The sequence below is a fragment of the Lissotriton vulgaris genome, chromosome 5 (genome assembly GCF_964263255.1).
Source record: "Lissotriton vulgaris chromosome 5, aLisVul1.2, whole genome shotgun sequence".
In the NCBI taxonomy this organism is placed as follows: Eukaryota; Metazoa; Chordata; class Amphibia; order Caudata; family Salamandridae; genus Lissotriton; species Lissotriton vulgaris.
Window position 1 is genome coordinate 252,710,737 of NC_141693.1, and position 21,015 is coordinate 252,731,751.

The 21,015-nt window shown below is 45.5% G+C and overlaps 1 pseudogene; it reads right to left on the reverse strand.

The window, feature by feature from the left end:
* Positions 1 to 16,765: 16,765 nt before the first annotated feature.
* On the reverse strand, positions 16,766 to 17,667 carry LOC147710632 (syncytin-2-like; annotated as a pseudogene).
* Positions 17,668 to 21,015: the final 3,348 nt, after the last annotated feature.

The following is a 21,015-nucleotide window of genomic DNA, read 5'->3' on the forward strand; positions in this document are numbered from 1 at the left end:
AGCAGACCGTCCTGTAGGAGTTCGTGTCCCTTTTCCAGGATTGTACTGCCAACAGATCAAACAGGACTGTACGACTCTTTTAGCTGTGCTGGCAATCTCAGGATGCTCCCATACTTGTGTAAGTAGTTTCGTTATTTGAACCATAGATTGCAAATAGGCTGCAGGTAACTTCCATTTATTCATTTATTTGTTACGCCAACAACCCTCTTCGTCTAACATTCCTTCTTTGGACCACTGCTCAAGTTCTTGCACAGAGGCAGATCTCTATATATCCAATACTTCCTCTCTAGCATTATGCCAATGCTCAGCTTGTGATTTCACTACGTACTTAGATGTAGTGTTTCGCTGTATTGCAGTCTCACGAGCTACACGATCTGCAAAGCCATTTCCTTGTCCTATTTTATCAGTAATCTTCTTGTGTGCGCTACACTTCATAATGGCAATTTTCTTTGGATATGTAAGTGCAGTCAAAAGATTATGTACTAATTCTCCGTGCATTATCTGCATCCCATGGGATGTAAGAAAGCCTCTTTCCTCCAGAGTATGCCAAAATCATGAACCACTCCAAAAGCATAGCGGCTATCCGTGTAGATGTTCACACATAAATCAGTACTAAGCTCACACGCTCGTGCTAAAGCTATTAGTTAAGCTGCTTGAGCCGACTTCTGTGGTATGCGAGCTGTTTCCACTACTGTCTCAAGAGTGGTGATCGCATATGCAGCTGAGGTTGTGCCATCTGGTAACTTCAAACAGGACCCATCAACCCACAGCCCCCATCTACATCTGTCAGGGGCGTATCTTGCAAGTCAATGCGACCCTTTGTCTGTTCCTCAGTAAGGAATATACAATCATGAGGCTCCTTTGGTTGAGATTGAGTCGCAGGATATGGCAACAAAGTGGCTGGGTTTAATGTTGCACACCTCTTCAATGTAATATGAGGTGCTAACAGTGTAATTTTGTATCCTGTCAGGCGAGCACTAGTTAAAAGTTGCGTTCTAGTCTGATTCAAAAGGACATCTACTGCATGGGGTACTAGCACCAACAGTTTGTGTGACAAAACGATCCTTTCACCATGACGTATGGACACAGCTGTCGCTGCAACTGAACGGAAACATCCAGGCAACGCACGAGCAACAGGGTCAAGAACTGCAGAAAAATATGCACAGGGACGCTGCTTGTCACCGTGTGTCTGTACTAAAATTGACAATGCACATCCATCTTTCCCGTGTACATAGAGTGTAAAGGCCTTTGTATAATCTGGTGTGCCTAACACTGGTGCAGAGCAAAGAGTTTGTTTCAACTGACGGAAAGCATTTTGACATTCATCTGTCCAAGGAAGAGGAATCGGAGTGTTCTTAGTCAAGAGTGCTAGCAATGGTTTAACAATGTGTGAAAAACCCAATATCCATTGCCTACAAAATGAAGTTAAGCCAATAAATGCACGGACATCTTTCTGTGTGGAAGGTACTGGAGTGTCTAGAATTGCTTGAATGCGATCTGATGTCAATGCACGGCCCTCCTTAGACAGAAGGTGTCCTAAGTAGGTCACCTTCAGTGTGCAATATTGTAATTTCTTCCGTGATACTTTATGGTTATGTGTGGCAAGGAACGAAAGTAAGGACAAAGTACATTGTTCACACTGCTCAGGTGTTTCGGCTGCCAACAATATGTCATCGACATATTGTATGAGAGCCACTCCTTCAGTCAAAGTAAACGAATCAAGTTGTCGTTTTAAGGCTTAACTATAAATACTAGGACTTTCAGTATAGCCTTGAGGAACTCTACAAAATCTGGCTTTTATTCAAAGTGAAACCAAACAAATATTGGCTATCAGGATGAATAGGAAGTGTTCTTTAAATCCACTACTGAGAATGTAGTGGCTGTTGGAGGGACCAAGGTAAGCAATGTTGTTATGTTAGACACTACAGGGTATTGTGGAACTACAATCTTGTTGACTTCTCTCAAATCAATGATAAATCTATAAATTTTAGTGTCAGCATCTTTTTTTAGAATTGGAAGAATCGGACTATTGCAGACATTATAAGGAACTTCTTCCACCACCCCCACTTCAATCAGGTCTTGTACAATACGTGTGAGTGCTTCTTCTCCTTCTCGAGAAATGTTATACTGAGGCAATCTCGCAGTATAGCACCCTCCTTGACACTAATATGTACCGGCGGAATAACCATTTGTCCTACATCAGTATCTGAAGTAGCCCACAGAATACTAGGGAGTGAAGCTAGGGCAATGTCCACTTTAACAATACAGGATCTCTCAATCATGGGGTGGTTGTCATTTAAAATAACCAGTACTCCTTCCGGAGACAACCGTATTGTGGCCTTGAAATATTTGAGCATGTCAAGACCCACAATATTGTCTGGTGTATTTGGAGAAAGCAAAAACAGACATGGAGCAGTAAACTTATCAACATCAAGTGGTAGTGGCTGTGAAAATGGGCTAAGGGATGATGTTCCATCGAAACCTATCGATTTAATAGTTAAGCCAGACAGGGGAGCCCTTGGAATCAAGTGTTTAGACAAGGCTCTACGAGTAGCTCCTGTATCAACCAGAAACTGATCACTAAAGCCCAAAACATGTGCTGTAACATAGGGACCCTTCTTATCTACTGGAACTTCAACTGATTCTTTATCCCATCCTAGGCAATCCTATGCATAAGCAGAATCTTGGAAATTGGACGGCTCATAGTCGGACATTTGATATTGATTATGTCTGTCAAAAGTATTAGCCCCCTCTTGTCCACGTGTATTAGCATCAAACCTAGCACGATCATTTGTATTTCCTCTAGGTCCTGAATATCCTGACCAATTTCTCACTTGTCCCCGACCACGTGAACTCTGCTGAGCACGTAGTACTGGACAATTAGAAATCCAATGTCCGAATTGTCTACAGTACGCACACTGATCAATAGACAAATCTACACGAGGATAGGGGGGAAAAGACGAACCATAAGATCCACGTCCACTTCTATTATTACCTCTAGTAGGTGGGCCATAAGCTTGAGCCATCATAACCTTTGTTTTTATCTCTTTAGATTTTGTATCCTCTTTACCTTTAGCTTCTAATTCTAGTCTTTCATAATACTGAGCCATAGTTAAGAGAGAAACAGGAGAGGAGGTAGTCCATGAACTTTCACTCGCCTTTAGGCGACTAGCTATTTCTGGCAAAAGGTTTGTGACATATTTATCGACAAACAGATACCTACCCGTGTCATCTGTCAATGTCTGACCACTAAAATAGTCAAATGTTTCCTCAAAGCGTGTAAAGAAATCTGAAACTGATTCATCTATCTTTTGCTTACAAGACGCTAACATTGTCCAATCTATCTTTTTAGGTGGAATAATCGTCTTTAATTTAACCAAGATAGCTGCTGGAAGATCTAAAATTAGCTGACATGGTTTTTGTGCAGGTCTCCTATCTTTATCTAATTGTTCTATATCTGACCACAATGCCCCAAATACCGCCCGATCATCGACTTTACGCACAGTTCTCCACATTTCAGGTGGTAATATTAACCCAAAAAACAAATCCATGTCAGACAAAGTCATAGTACAATAACTAATGGTACCCTCAATTTCTTCATAAAAGGCTGTCGGATTCTTTCGCGGATCAGGCAATGCATTTTTAAGAGCCATGACATCTGCTCTATTCCAAGGAGTGTAAACCCAATTATAAATAAAATACCCTTTTGCGTCGGCAGAAGTCTCATCATCACTCGTACCTGCTCCTTTAGGAGGAACATATAAAGGCACTGCTTCCCGCATGGGTTTCACATTTACAACATTCTTATCTGTTTCGAGCGTCGGAGCTCGTGCCATGTTGACTCGAGATGTTTGTGCAGCTGCGTCTGCTGCCTTGTTCTCCTCCCGCAAATGGACTGCTTCATCACGTAGTTTAATCGGGCGTCTGATCGTGTCAGCCACTTTGGAGAAAACAAAAGAACCTTCACGTAATTGCTTACAATCAGCTGCTATATCAGCTGGCTCTATTTCCACCGAATGTTTCCTAAAACGCTCAACAACCTCTGTAGCCAATATCTCAGTAAAATATTTCTGTTCCTTTTCCGACCAATTCTTAATAGTATCTAGAATTTCAGAAGCAGTGAGAGTACCACGAACAGCTTTTTGCGCCGCAGATCTAATCTCACAGGAACGTTCAGTAGTTACCATCGAGGGAGTGTCTCAGGATTTATCCTGATCTGCAGGAGAGTCCTCATCTGACTCATTTTGAGCAGAAGGGATAATATACGGAGGTGGAGAACGCTCTAATAACAAGAAATCATCTTGAGGTTTATTAAGGATAGGATAAAGAGGCCTACGAATAGAGTATTGGCCATTTACCTGTAACGGAAACTCCCTATCTTCCCTTTCTTTAATTTCATTAATCTCTTTATCTTTCATTTCTAATGCTTTTGCATGCACACTTTCACGCTGTTCTTCTTCAATCAAGGCCTGTTCACGCTTCATTCGCTCACGCACTTCTTTCTCCCACTTTCGCACACAGTCAAACATGTCTTGCCTAGCCTTTCGCTTGAACATCCGTTGCTCCACATACTGAATCTTTCGCAAATCAAATGACCCATGCATAGGCCAACGCAACTCAGGATCCTTGCGGGTGTATTTATTCCACAATGTGCTGTACATTATGGACGAAATAGCATATTTAATATACATATCCCTATTAGGCGTCCCCTCCGGGAGGTCTGGTTGTTTTTCATCGAGTTTAAAACTGGTACCACTACAAAAGCAACACATCTTACAAAGTGTGCTGGAAACAGGCATACCAAAAATAGTGCAAAATATGCAGTATTATAATCAAACTAACGCTTAAAGTACTCTTTGTACTTTGCACCGTTCAAATATTCTTAGAAGTAGAGAAAAATCTCCTCATTACCTGCCTATATGTATTGCAACACATATATGCAAAAATAAATTCCAACGCAGTGAAGAAGGAATGTCCAGGCCACCTTAATGCAGTTTTAACGAGCTTTAATGAATAGCTCCACTCGACGCGTTTCGAGGAAGTGTTCCTCTTGGTCACGAGCGTGAGTGAGAGTAACTCAGTGCTTTAAATAGGGTCACATGACAAACAGTGAAATGGTAAACAGACTCCTGGGAATATCGAGCTACATTGCGTACTATAATGGCAGTGCATCAAATGAAATTATACATAAATGAAACAATGCATTAAATATAAGCATGCACATTTCAAACCCGCCCTCCCTCGGGAAGAAGGTGAAACAATCAATGCATTAGGGCGCTTGGCTATGCGTGTTGTGACATAAATGCTGGGGCTAATGAAAACACATTGGCATGGCAGTTTCGCATCTCGCTAGAAAAATGCCAATGCAGGTAATTAAATTGCGTGTGAGCTGACGGACAGTTCGACCATTGTCGTACAACCTGATTACATTATAGGTTGCATGTGCCATATGCAAATAAAAATCACTTCCGTTAGCATGCACAATAGAGACCCGTGATAATGCGGGAAACCACAGATACCAGAAGGAGCGTGACTCAGCGTGATGCACCATATAATGATTAATGGAAAACACTTCATAACAGTGTTGGATAGCATCGCGCTTAGAACAACATAAGTACATCTCGCGTCAGCCAGGTCACAGACGCCTCTTGCAGGCTATATGTCGCCCCAGTGGGCAGTGAAACTCGTCAGAAAAAATATAAATAAACCATAAATGTTTGAAATGATGCCCCAGTGGGCAACATCAGCCAAGATTATCTCATGTGTCCCGCTCAAGAACATTCGAGGGTGTCATCATGGACATGCTGGGACTCCGCTGCCCGTGCTCCAAATCATACGTGCACAACTGCCGTACGTGATAAAGTGATCAAGTGACCGTGCATTTCAATCTCCTGTAACTCCTCACAGACATCTGGTGAAAAAATATAAAATACAGTGATTTACTGTGCAGAAGTGGCATAAATGTTATGTTATGTTATGTTATGTTAATTGATTTTTTGAGCGCACAGCTGCCCCAGCGAAGGGGCGTCCCGGCGCTATATCTGAAAAGGTAACATAACTAACAGAATAGAGAAAGTAGGGAAATTTAATAAGGCAGGGGGAAAAGATACGTTTTAATAGCTTTCCTGAAAGCAAACAGATCTTCTAAAGATCGAATATTCACAGGGAGCGCGTTCCAAAGCTTGGAAGCCAACACAGTAAAAGAACGGCCGCCTAGTCTGCATTTTTGGAAGCGTGGAACGAGTGCTAAATTTTGACCTGCAGAGCGAAGGCTACGTGAAGAAGTGTACAGGGACAAGAGATGCTGGAGGATGGTAGGGGTGTCGGTTTTGAGAATTTTGAATGCGAAACACAGGGTCTTGAACTCTATGCGCCTGATTATAGGCAGCCAATGTAATTTAGAAATTGTGCTGCGGGCTGAACAGAACCGTGGCAGGCCTACCAGAGCCCTGGCAGCCGCGTTCTGCACCCGCTGGAGTCGCAGGATCTCCGCCTGATTGGCACCCAAAAACAATGAACTCGCGTAGTCAAGCCGTGATGAAACGCTAGCTTGAATCACCATCTGGCGAGTGGAGGCATCGAAAAACTTGAGGATATGCCTCAAGCCACGAAGGATGCCGAAGCATGTAGATGCCACCTTCTTAGTATGACATGAGAAGGTGAGTTTGGAGTCCAACCACACGCCAAGATTTTTAAGTTCAGCTACCGATTTAGGGGGGGGGCCCAGCTCGTTAGGCCACCAGCTCGCACCCCACAGATCAGGTTGTTTCCCTAATACCATCACCTCGGTTTTGAGGGCGTTGAGCTGTAAACAATTGGTGGTAAGCCAGCCAGCAACAGCCCTCAAACCGTCCGCAAAGTTTGATGCCAATTGGCCAGAGTCCCCATTGAGAACCACCGCCAACTGGGTATCATCGGCGTATGATACCATTGTGAGCCCCCAACTCTTCGCAACCGCAGCCAAAGGTTGGACATATAAGTTGAAGAGAGTGGGGCTCAACGCCGATCCCTGCGGGACTCCTTGCGTGATGGCATAAGGCTTAGATCTGAACGGTGGCACTACTACTTGAAATGATCGTTCCGAGAGAAACGATTGGAACCAATCCAACGCCTTGCCAGATATGCCAGCCTCACCAAGCCTGCGAATAAGAATGGTATGGGATACAGTGTCAAATGCGGCACTGAGGTCTAATAGGACCAGTGCCGCCGTTTGACCTGCATCTAGTACAGAGCGGAGATGTTCAACCATATACAGGAGTGCCATCTCTGTACTGTGCCCAGATCTAAAACCATTCTGTGTAGGATCCAGTAGGTGTGCAGAGGTCAGATGTTTCGATAGGATGTTATTTACATGAGCCTCTGTGATCTTTGTCACCCATGGAAGGAGGGAGATAGGTCGATAACTCTCCGGCTTCACTGGATCCAGTCCCGGCTTCTTTATAATGGGCATGACACAGGCAGCCTTCCAACTAGGTGGAACTGACCCGGTGGTAAGGGATTGATCCACCAGTTGTCGAATCGGTGGAAGGCAGATAGACGCCGAGTCCAAAAATTGGGCCGGTCTCAAAGGGTCATCCGGCGAACCAGACTTAACCTTGGCCGCTAGGAGGTTAAACTCCTGTTCCGAGGGTATGGGGAGCGGAGCCAAGCACTGTGATGTACGCAATGTAAAGGTCGTACTGTCAGGATCAGCTTTGGGAAAAGAGCGAGAGATGGTGTTTACTTTCTCCACAAAGAAACTGGCTAACGACTCACAGTGGGCAAGGGAGCAGATCTCCGTAATAGGAAGTCTGCTCGCTGTAAGCTCCTTTAAGACCTTAAATCAATTGCAAAGTTGCATCAACACATGTATCTCACAAACCAAACCAATGTTAACAGCTAAACTGACAGTCAACTACATGTACATTCATAAAGGGTGTTTGAAAAGCAGCTAACCCAGGTGTACTTCAAGTTCCTCATCATGATTGTGCCCTTCAGGCTGCATAGTGTGGTATTTGATGATGAGTATAGATTCCAGCCTCCGGAGTTCCTGAATCCTGTTACCCCCCCTCTCATTCAAAGGGACATATGTCAGCACACAGAAAGACAGAAGATTAGAATTGCTCTTGTGGAAGGATTCAAAATGTCTAGCTATGGGATAGTTCTTGTCTTTCTTGTTGATGGCCCTCATATGCTGTAGCACTCTATCTTTGGCTGGGAGTTTGGTGCTGCCTATGTAGTTCAATTTGCACGGGCAGGTGAGTGCATACACATCATGGTCAGTATGACATGATGTGTGCATCCGAATTTTGAAAGGGTCGAGGTTTTTAGACAATTTAATGGTTTTGGTGCTCACACTATTTTTGCAGGCTTTGCATTTCCCACATACATAAAATCCCATCACAGGATTACTGCTAGCTTTTTTGGAGATTAGCGAGGTGCATACAATGTCTTTAAGTGATTTGGCCTTTCTGTAGGTAATCTGGGGATGTGGGCTTATCCCTGTGGCAATATCCTTGTCCAGTGTAAGGACATTCCAAAATTTGTCAAGGGCCTTCCTCACTTCCCTGGTTTGACCATGATAATCAGTTATAAATCTGGTAGTGGGGGTGGAATCACTCATAGTGTGGCTTTTTTCTTTGAGCAGATTAGTTCTGTTAAGAGTGTTGGCTTTGGAAATGGCCTTCTTGATGCTTTTGTCGCTGTACCCCCTGGCTTTAAACCTCTGGGTCATGACATCCATTTCTTTACTATAGTCTCCTTCACTGGAGCAGTTGCGTTTAGCTCGCAGAAATTCGCCCAACGGAATGGAATTAATCAGGGTTTGGGGATGACAGCTACTGGCATGGAGGAGACTGTTTCCCGCAGTCTTTTTCCTATAAAGAACGGTAGTGAGTGTGTTGTCCACTACTCGTACTTTAAGATCAAGAAAGTCCACTTCTTTACTGTTGACATGGCAGGTAAAAGATAGGTTGAGTTCATTAGTATTAAGGGATTCAACGAAATCTCTCGCTTCATCTCCAGTACCATTCCAGATGACAAAAATGTCATCTATATATCTCAGCCAAGTAATGACCTTGGATTGGAACTCCTGGGACCTTTGGACTACTTGCTCCTCCCACCAGCCTAAGAACAATCCGGCAAAGCTGGGAGCGAAGTAAGATCCCATCGCGGTCCCAAGGAGTTGATGGAAGATCTCCCCATTGAATGTGAAAAAATTCTGGGTAAGGCATGTGAGGGCCATGTCCAGAATCATTTCAGTATGCAGAATGTACGATATTGATCTGGTCTGCAGGAAGTGTCTGCACGCCTGTATTCCCAGATGGTGTGGAATGCAGGTGTACAAGCTGTTGACGTCTAGGGTAACAAGTTGCCATCCTTGCTTCCACTGAACTAGCTCGATTTTTCTCAGGAAATCCCCTGAGTCTTTAAGGTATGAGGGTAAGTTTTGGACCAATGGCTGCAGAAAGAAATCTACGTACCTAGAGGTGTTTTCCCAGCAGCTGCCCCTGGAAGATACAATCGGTCTACCGGGGGGTTTAGTAAGACATTTGTGCACTTTAGGTAACAAGTAAAGTGCAGGCAACTTGGGGTTCTTACACTGGAGGAACTCAAATTCGTCCTTTTCTATAAGGCCTCTGTCTTTCCAATCGCCCATCCTCTACTTTTGACTATGCTAGAAGCAGAGTGGATCTTTTTCATTTTACCCGGAAACTCAGACTACGTAAATGGTTCAGTAGCAAAGCTAACAGTGATATAGCGAAAAGTGGTAATGAACCAAGTAATATCTGTGTAGAGGATTTGGATTTGTTGAGAACCATGTACGAAATGGGTGACTATTTTAACCCAGTAGTTCACCCATTTCTTGAATTCATTAATGATGACACGGACATTAACCAAAGAACACGTAGTGGGTTTAAACCTAAGTCTGTTTTCCTTCCGCAAATTGTTAACGACTCTATTGATGTGCTTGAGAGAGGTGTGATCAGGGAATTTGACAAAATATCTAAAAGAGTTAGATTTGGCAGGAAGAACCTGACTAAAGCACAGTTTGACGCAATTGAAATGCTAGGCAAAGACAAGAGTATAATCATAAAAAAATCAGATAAAGGAGGAAATATAGTGATTCTCCCACTCCAAATGTACATAGATGAAGGTCTCTCCCAATTAGGAGATACACAGAAGTATGAGAAAAGCAACAGAGTGTCCTATAGAACTAGCTGCAACAATTATCAGTAACAACTGGGCGATTGGAAAGACAGAGGCCTTATAGAAAAGGACGAATTTGAGTTCCTCCAGTGTAAGAACCCCAAGTTGCCTGCACTTTACTTGTTACCTAAAGTGCACAAATGTCTTACTAAACCCACGGTAGACCGATTGTATCTTCCAGGGGCAGCTGCTGGGAAAACACCTCTAGGTACGTAGATTTCTTTCTGCAGCCATTGGTCCAAAACTTACCCTCATACCTTAAAGACTCAGGGGATTTCCTGAGAAAAATCGAGCTAGTTCAGTGGAAGCAAGGATGGCAACTTGTTACCCTAGACGTCAACAGCTTGTACACCTGAAATCCACACCATCTGGGAATACAGGCATGCAGACACTTCCTGCAGACCAGATCAATATCGTACATTCTGCATACTGAAATGATTCTAGACATGGCCCTCACATGCCTTACCCAGAATTTTTTCACATTCAATGGGGAGATCTTCCATCAACTCCTTGGGACCGCGATGGGATCTTGCTTCGCTCCCAGCTTTGCCGGATTGTTCTTAGGCTGGTGGGAGGAGCAAGTAGTCCAAAGGTCCCAGGAGTTCCAATCCAAGGTCATTACTTGGCTGAGATATATAGATGACATTTTTGTCATCTGGAATGGTACTGGAGATGAAGCGAGAGATTTTGTTGAATCCCTTAATACTAATGAACTCAACCTATCTTTTACCTGCCATGTCAACAGTAAAGAAGTGGACTTTCTTGATCTTAAAGTACGAGTAGTGGACAACACACTCACTACCGTTCTTTATAGGAAAAAGACTGCGGGAAACAGTCTCCTCCATGCCAGTAGCTGTCATCCCCAAACCCTGATTAATTCCATTCCGTTGGGCGAATTTCTGCGAGCTAAACGCAACTGCTCCAGTGAAGGAGACTATAGTAAAGAAATGGATGTCATGACCCAGAGGTTTAAAGCCAGGGGGTACAGCGACAAAAGCATCAAGAAGGCCATTTCCAAAGCCAACACTCTTAACAGAACTAATCTGCTCAAAGAAAAAAGCCACACTATGAGTGATTCCACCCCCACTACCAGATTTATAACTGATTATCATGGTCAAACCAGGGAAGTGAGGAAGGCCCTTGACAAATTTTGGAATGTCCTTACACTGGACAAGGACATTGCCACAGGGATAAGTCCACATCCCCAGATTACCTACAGAAAGGCCAAATCACTTAAAGACATTGTATGCACCTCGCTAATCTCCAAAAAAGCTAGCAGTAATCCTGTGATGGGATTTTATGTATGTGGGAAATGCAAAGCCTGCAAAAATAGTGTGAGCACCAAAACCATTAAATTGTCTAAAAACTTCGACCCTTTCAAAATTCGCATGCACACATCATGTCATACTGACCATGCTGTGTATGCACTCACCTGCCCGTGCAAATTGAACTACATAGGCAGCACCAAACTCCCAGCCAAAGATAGAGTGCTACAGCATATGAGGGCCATCAACAAGAAAGACAAGAACTATCCCATAGCTAGACATTTTGAATCCTTCCACAAGAGCAATTCTAATCTTCTGTCTTTCTGTGTGCTGACATATGTCCCTTTGAATGAGAGGGGGGGTAACAGGATTCAGGAACTCCGGAGGCTGGAATCTATACTCATCATCAAATACCACACTATGCAGCCTGAAGGGCACAATCATGATGAGGAACTTGAAGTACACCTGGGTTAGCTGCTTTTCAAACACCCTTTATGAATATACATGTAGTTGACTGTCAGTTTAGCTGTTAACATTGGTTTGGTTTGTGAGATACATGTGTTGATGCAACTTTGCAATTGATTTATGTCACTTCTGCACAGTAAATCACTGTATTTTATATTTTTTCACCAGATGTCTGTGAGGAGTTACAGGAGATGGAAATGCACGATCACTTGATCACTTTATCACGTATGGCAGTTGTGCACGTATGATTTGGAGCACGGGCAGCGGAGTCCCAGCATGTCCATGATGACACCATCGAATGTTCTTGAGCGGGACACATGAGATAATCTTGGCTGATGTTGCCCACTGGGGCATCATTTCAAACATTTATGGTTTATTTATATTTTTTCTGACGAGTTTCACTGCCCACTGGGGCGACATATAGCCTGCAAGAGGCGTCTGTGACCTGGCATTAATTCCATAAGATTGCACAGTATTGGTGGCTGACGCGAGATGTACTTATGTTGTTCTAAGCGCGATGCTATCCAACACTGTTATGAAGTGTTTTCCATTAATCATTAGATGGTGCATCACGCTGAGCCAGACGCCTTCTGGTATCTGTGGTTTCCCGCGGTATCAAGGGTCTCTATTGTGCATGCTAACGGAAGTGATTTTTATTTGCATATGGCACATGCAACCTATAATGTAATCAGGTTATACGACAATGGTCGAACTGTCCGTCAGCTCACACGCAATTTAATTACCTGCATTGGCATTTTTCTAGCGAGATGCGAAACTGCCATGCCAATGTGTTTTCATTTTCCCCAGCATTTATGTCACAACACGCATAGCCAAGCGCCCTAATGCATTGATTGTTTCACCTTCTTCCCGAGGGAGGGCGGGTTTGAAATGGGCATGCTTATATTTAATGCATTGTTTCATTTATGTATATTTTCATTTGATGCACTGCCATTCTAGTATGCAATGTAGCTTGATATTCCCACGAGTCTGTTTACCATTTCACTGTTTGTCATGTGACCCTATTTAAAGCACTGAGGGCCCGATGTAGGTAAATCCCATTTACCGATTTTGAAATACCGAATTTTACCGATTCGGTATTTCAAAATCGGTAAATGAGATGTAGGTCCCAACATCTGGAATCGTTACCGATTCCTTACAAATTCGGTATTTACCGATTCGGTAAATACCGAATCGGTATTTGCTATTGAATCCTATGGGCCTTTGAAGCCCATAGGATTAAAGTCAAATACCGAATCGGTATTTACCGATTCGGTAAATACCGAATTTGGCAAGGGTGCAGGGGTGTCGCTTTGACACCCTCTAGCACCCCCAAAACGGGCATGTGTGCAATGTGGCACACAGACATGCCCTAAGGGCACATCTGTCTGTCACATGGCACGTGTGTACATGCACAGATGTGCATGTACACAGGAATCGGTATTTTACCATGGATTTGTATTCCATGGTAAAATACCGATTCTGTAAGCCATGTGCTGATGGAACATTGGCTACCTACATTGCATTTTCGGTAATTTTACCGAATCGTTATCATTACCGAATCGGTAAATATTACCAATTCGGTAAATTTACCGATTCGGTAATGATAACGATTCGGTAAAATTATCGAAAATGTGCCCCTACATCTCGATAGCCCTTTACCGATCGGAAACGGACGAAAATCTGTATTTTCGGCCGATTCCGATCGGTAAAGGGCTACCTACATCGGGCCCTGAGTTACTCCCACTCACGCTCGTGACCAAGAGGAACACTTCCTCGAAACGCGTCGAGTGGAGCTATTCATTAAAGCTCATTAAAACTGCATTAAGGTGGCCTGGACATTCCTTCTTCACTGCGTTGGAATTTATTTTTGGATTACTGGGGAGTCGCTACCCCGTCTGGGCCCTCCGCTGCAAGGGGCAGGGGTTCAGAGCGCAACTTTAGTTTTGAATTGCAACACATATATGTTCATAATCATAGGACAAGTTCAATATTTGGCCAACACAAATGCCACAGTAACTGTTTCTAAACTACCTTACCAATCCAAGCATTCAAACTTACAACAAGTGCCGTAAAACGGCTCTTACCAATCAAATGGTGTCCAGGTTCCAACTGCCAAGTTCTCAAATCGACCAAACGGTCACTGCATGGCGAATCAACAGAAGAGATCTCAGTCGAGGACCGGTGCCACCTGGATGGTCAGATCAGAAAGAAAGGAAAAACGCTGTGGATGCCAAGACTCGAGTCTCCTAGGCAGTGATCACGTCCAAAGCGGGATTCCAATCCTTTGTCGTGACCAGTCCTTCGGGCATCCGAGTCGCCGATGAGCACCACGTTGGAGTGCCATTTTGTCGTAGCAGGCCTCAGCAAGGCCTGCCAGTGCAAGGGATTCGCCCTTCTTTGCTCAGAGTCCTCAGACCAATAGTAAGAAGTTGGCACAGAAACTGGAATAGAAAACAAAGTATTTATTAAACCTCATGAGGTGGAACCACAATCATACAACACCCTTCGGTAGTGTATGAAGTAGCACACTGACTAGAAGGAGCTTGGTCCTTTTATACCCACACAGAGGCTGAAATGAAGGTGGTACAAGGCACAGAGTGTTGGTTTCAAATACATATAAGGTCATACAGAGAGTGTGCTAGCAACAAGTGGGAAGGGCTGACAGTAAGCTAATTCTGGTGGACACATCTTGACAGTTATAAATTAGGAACAGCTGTAAGCTTTACTGGGCATGTGCAAAGCAAAGGAGGATAAATATATCTCGTCTCTAGGCAGATTTCAAGAGCAGTTAACAGGAAGGTAGAACAGAGCACATGGTGAGCACATGACAAACAAAATGGCTGACAGAAATACAAAATGGATTCCATAAACGGACAAGATAATCTGTTCGCTGGAGTTATCGTAGAGGGACTTGATTTTCATTTGGAAGTAGGAGCTGAGCTTATGGCATAGTTCCAGGGATGGTGTGACATCCGTGGCTTTGCTGGAGGGTTCGGTGAATTGCTGTATGACGTTGAAAGGTTCTTTGGCGTTGGTTGAGTTGGTGTGGATATTGTTCTTGATGAAGGTCCGCTTGGTGTCCCTTATTTGCTGGTGGTATTCCTTCTGGGCATTTTTGTTGTTGTTCATGTCTTCCTTGGTTTTACGGTTCCGCCAGGTTTTCTCGAGGCTTCTGCATGAGCGTCTGGCTTCTTGGAGTTTGTGATGACCCAGGCGGCCTTTGGTGGGCATTGTTTTGCAGGGTGGCAGAGGGGTGTGAGCTTGTCGGCGCAGATGGTGATCTAGCGGTGGAGTTCTTTGGCTGCGGAGTTGACGTTGGTCGTGGCGCTGCGGGGGGTCTTGGCGGAAGGTGCTGTTGAGGTGTTCCTCAGTATTTTTGCTCCAGTTCCTTCATGGCGGGCGTGGGAGGTTTGGGTGCAGTGATGGTATTGAAGGTGTACGCAGTGGTGGTCCGTCCAGAGGGACTGCGTGGAGTGGGTGAAGCGGATGTTTGTTCCTCCTGCAAAGATGGGGTCGATGGTGTGTCCTGCTCTGTGCATGGGGGTGGTGACGAGCTGTGCCAGTCCAAGGTTGGAGAGGTTGTCGAGGAGGGTGGTGGAGTCGGGGTCGTAGTGGTTGTCGAGGCAGAAGTTCAGGTCTCCGAGTAGAATGTAGTCCTTTGAGGTGATGGCGTAGGGTGCGATGAGGTCGGCTTTGGTTGTGGCGGCCTGGGTGCGAGGTCATGGGGGCCTGTAGGTGAGGGTGCCGCGCAGCGTGGTCCTGGGGCTGGTCTGGATCTGGAAGTGGAGGTGTTCTGTGTTGGTGTGGGGGTCGCTCGTGCTATAGGTGAAGAGTCAGAGGGAGGTCTTGTGTGCAATGGCGAGGCCTCCTTCTGGGCGGTGGGTGCAGTCCTTTCTCTGGATCTCCGGAACATCAATTGTATTTTATTATATTCTATGTAGCACTCTCCCAAAAATAATTTTGCTTGAAAACAAGGAAACAAATTACACTCTTATGCCCCGAAATATCATGATTTCATGTCACAGATCATGTACATACATCGCATTGAGCTATAAATAAAACAATGACACACATGTAAACTTCACAAATATGTATTGTAAGTGTCAAAAAGTGTCAATGATATCCCATTGGAGAGTATGGGGAGATGCATTAACAAGATTGTTTCCACCTTATGAATGCATATTCCAGTTCCTTATAAGTTTGTCGGGTAAAAATCCTTTAAGCAGTACAAATCATTTAATCACCACATCTGCAACAAAAGGGAGTACAGACAGGTTTATTGCATATGCCAGAGTAATACAGCTGGGAGAGCGACCCGTACTATGAGAGAAGCACAAGTCAGTCTCAAATTGCATACACTTCAAGTCTAGTCTTATAATACTAATTTTGGCATAGATCCAAAAATTGAATACAATGTGAACAATAGAAAAGCTTCCTGCTTTTCCATTATGTCCCATCCAGATTACATACTTTTCCTGCAGCATTTCCCAGTGTTTGTGACTTCTCACGCCACACTTACAGACTACAATTAAAACATTCTTGCTGCTCCGAATTTCCTGTTACAAGACAGGAAACTTCTCAGCAAACATACAATGAGAAGAAAAAACACTTAAGCCAGATCACATTTAGACCTTTTTTTGAAAGCAGGCTGTAGGTTATTTCTAGATACATATGTGCAACTTAAACATGAACTTTTAACCACACATTTAAACCACTTTATACTGTTTTTCTTTTTTTACATGACATTTTACAGTTTGTGGGCAAGTGACAGAATAGTGAACAGTATAATTAGGGCCTAAATCTAAATTAGGGTTTTGATTCCTTTCATTCCCCTCTCTAGGAGATTCTTAGACTACTTTCTCACTACCCCAGTACATTTCTTCCAATTCTGTATTTTGCATCTCTTTATTTCTTATTATAGGAAACATACCTCCCACTTTAGCTGCAACCCTCTTGCAACATGCTATGATAACCTGAAATTCTAGGCACATCAATAGCAACAAAACTATTATAGGCAACAAGGCCTTAGACAACCCCGACATCCAGGACGGCACCCAATGAAACCAGCCAGTGAGCCACTCAAATGAAGCACCCCCTTCTTTCTTCATCTGTGTATGCAAATTATGCAAAGTCAATAGGGCCCGAGTTATATTTCCTTCATTTTCATCATTTGCCGGTATGAAAGTGTAGCATACTGAATTCATTTTTCTACATACCCCTCCTTTGATTGCGGTCATCAAGTCCAAAACATATCTGTTTTCCATTACCATGAGTCTGATTGAACGCACTCTTCTTTAATTACATTAAATACATCTTCAGTAGCATTTATTGCTTTCATCAGTTCCCACCGGGTGATTTGAACCCAGCAAGTAATTGCTTTTGCTTGCAGATAGGTATCAGACCCCCCAAAAATGTTTGGGCGTCATTGAACAACTTATACTCTTTCGGCACATCCTGCCACACTGAAGTTCCAAAGTACTCAGCCATCCTTTTTTTTCTGTGATGATGCAGCAAAGTTGATGCTTTACTCAAGGAATGCAAATCAAAATCATTTATTTCTTTTGCTGGTATTACCCTAGATGGGGTATGTAAAGTCACCAGAGAGCAGATTCCACTCCAGTTGGGGGGTAATCGAGTGTATATTCAAGCTCCACACTGCCAGAAAAAAATCAGTAAGGCTGGAGGTACCGCCCTGCATATCGGCGTTGTAAATAGTTGAGCTGCAATTGAGATTCCATCCCACTTTAACAATCCAATCAATCAATCAATCAATCAGAAGTTTGTTAAGCATGAGTATTCACCCGTAACGGTCTCAAGGCGCTAGGGGTGGGGGTTGTGGGGGTGCAGGATCCATTCCATCAAGGAGGGGCCCTGTTGAAGAGCCAAGTTTTGAGGTTTCTTGCGAAGATGGGGAGCGATGTTGTCTGTCCGAGGTGGAGCGGAAGGGTATTCCAGGCTTTGGCCGCGAGGAAGGAGAAAAAGCGGCCTCCCTATATGGTCTTTCTGGTGTGGGGGACCACGGCGTAGGAGAGCTGGGCTGATCGTAGGGTCCTTTGGGGTGCGTGGAATTTGAATCGGCTGATCAGGTATGCTGGTCCGGTTGCGTGAAGGGCCTTGTGTGCGTGGGTGAGTAAATTGAAGGTGATTCTCGCCTCGACGGGGAGCCAGTGGAGGGTGCTGAGGTGCTGGGAGATGTGGCAGTGTTTTGGCAGGGTGAGGATCAGTCTTGCTGCGGCGTTCTGGATGTTCTGTAGCTTGCGGGTGAGGTTTTTGTTTATTCCGTTGTAGAGTGCGTTGCTGTAGTCGAGTCTGCTGGTGACCAGGGCATGAGTGACGGTCTTTCTGTGTTCGAGTAGTATCCATTTGAAGGTCTTACGAAGGCGGTGGAGGGTATGGAAGCAGGAAGACGAGACGGAGTTGATCTGGCGGTCCATTTTGAGCTTGGAGTCCAGGATGATTCCCAAGTTGCGTGAGTGGTCCGTGGGGGTTGGCGGGTTTCCGAGGTCGGGGGGCCAACAGGTGTCGCTCCAGGCGTCGGGGTTTGGGCCCATGATGAGTACTTCTGTTTTGTTGGTGTTTAGTTGGATGGCAGCTGTTTTTCATCCGTTTGGCGACTGCTTCCATGCCTTCTCGAAAGTTGTGTCTGGCGGTGTTGGGTGCGTTAGATAGGGAGAGGATGAGTTGGATGTCGTCTGCATATGGCACAGTGTTGAGTACATAAGTTCTGATGATGGGGCGAGCGGAGTCATGTAGACGTTGAAGAGCGTCACGCTGAGGGAGGAGCCCTGGGGGACTCCGCAGGTGGTAGGTGTAGGGTCTGAGAGGAAAGGGGGGAGACTGACCGGCTGCGTTCTGCCAGTGAGGAAGGAGTGAGTCCAGTTGAGGGCCCTGTCCTGCATTCTTGCGTTGTGGAGTCTGCATATTAGGGTGCAGTAAGAGACTGTGTCGAACGCCGCTGAGAGATCGAGGAGGATGAGGGCTACTGTTTCTCCTTTGTCCAGTAGGGTGCGGATGTCATCTGTTTCGGCGAGGAGGGCGGTTTTGGTACTGTGTTTTTTTCCTGACAGACAACATCGCTGGGAGGAGTCGAGAATGTTGTGCTCTTCGATGAATGTGGCAAGTTGGCTGTTAATGGCTTTCTCGATGACTTTAGCTGAAAACGGGAGCAGGTAGATGGGTCTGTAGTTTTTTAGGTCAGTGGGGTCCGCCAAGGGTTTCTTCAGGAGGGGGTTGACCTCGGTGTGTTTCCAGTCATCGGGGAATGAGGCAGTCGTCAGGGAGCGGTTGATGGTGTGGCATAGCATGGGTGTGATGGTGTGGATGGCTCTGTTGAAGATGTGGTGGGGCCAGGGGTCCTTGGGGGCCCATGAGTGGATTGACTTCATTGTCTTCAGTGTGTCTTCGGTGGTGAGTGTCCAGTTGTCAATCTCTGGTTTCCGGATGTCGGGTTGGTTGGTGAGTGTCCAGTGTGTTGGTAGTCTTCGTCGAAGTTGTCGTAGATGCTCTTGATTTTGTGGTGGAAAAAGGTGCTGAGTTTGTCGCAGAGGTATTGTGAGGGAGGGATGTCATTAGACTCGCTGGTGGGTTGGGCAAACTCCTTGATGATGTTGAAGAGTTCCTTTCTGGTGTGCGCGTGGGTGGAGATTCTGTCTTTGATCTTTTTTTCCTCGTTTCTCTGATGAGTTGGTGGTGGGCGTTGGTGGTGGCTCTGAAGTTGTTGTGGACTTCTGTGGATTTGGTGTTCACAGAGGAGGTGAAAAGGGGAGGTTGTCCAAGAGGAATACTGTGTTGGGGTCCAGTTGGTTGTCGAGGTGGAAGTTGAGGTCTCCCAGCAGGGTGTAGTTGGTGGATGTGATGGCCTGCGGGGAGATAATGTATTTGATGGAGTTGGGGAAGGGTCTGCGGGGTCAGTAGTTGAGGGTTCTTCAGAGGGTGGCAGTGGGGCGGGCCAGTATCTTGAAATGAAGGTGTTCCATCAGGGCTGTGTGCTTGTCGGGGGGTGTGCTCAGGCGGAGGTTGGATTTGTAGACGATAGCGATTCCTCCTCCCGGGTGGGTGGGGCAGTCTTGTATCCTTGTGGGATGGAGATGTCCGGTCCCCCGTGGTGTTTGTCCAGGTTTCGATGAAGAATGCTATGTCCGGGGTGGTGCTGTCAAGGAGGTCCCAGATTTCTGTGGCGTGTTTGTGGAGTGATCAGACGTTGAGGAGAATGCATTGCAGGGTCTTCAGTTCGGTTGTGTTCTTGTGGGCAGGTTGTGCTGGATTTGTGTTCTTGGTGGTGCTGCCGGTGTGCCTGCAGCGGTGACAGTTGAAGGGTCCGTGGGTGTCAGCTGGTAATGCTAGCTTGAAGTTGTTGTTGCAGCCTGGGTTGAGTGCGGGGTGTGCTGCTGGGTCATAGCATTGGTGGGTTGGAGGTCCAGGGTTTCTGGCGCTGATCGTGGTCGGGTCATGGACGGGCGCAGACGGGCTTGCCGGTGGCACGCCAGTGGCGGGCCCGCTGAGCGCGGCCGCACAGCGCCCGCCATTCAGTAGTGACCGGGGAGGGCTGGACAGCTGGGAGGCGGGAGTGGGCAGGGGAGCTGGATTGGCTGCGCTGGTTGTGCTGGGAGGGAGGAGCCACGGGGGCAGCAGCTGCGGGGGAAAAACGGGCGGGAAAGGAGGAGAGTGGGAAATGAGAAAAAGAGAAGACAAGCAGAGCACAGGAAAGGGCAGAAAGCAGGAAAAAGAAGAAATATAGATTTAGAAAAGAGGGTGAAAAACAAGTGAAAAAAAGAGTGAAAACTTTTGGAAAAAATGGAGCGGAAAGCCGGAGACAGAGGTCCACTGGACCACCAGGGATGAGGTGCAGGTGAGCCTGCAGGTGAAGGAGGGCCTCAAACACTCACACTAGAGATTGCAGAGACTGGGGGAGACCTCACTGAATGGTGGAGCAGCGAGGGTGAGAGAGCAATTTCACTCTCGCCTGAGTTATCGAAAAGGACTGCACTCGAGCAGAGACAGACGAGTGCAGTTTCTTCACCGCAGATTGACTCTAAACCCCGCATTGGACCATCTGAGTCCTAGAAACACTAGATTATCTAACAGCAACAAATTCTCT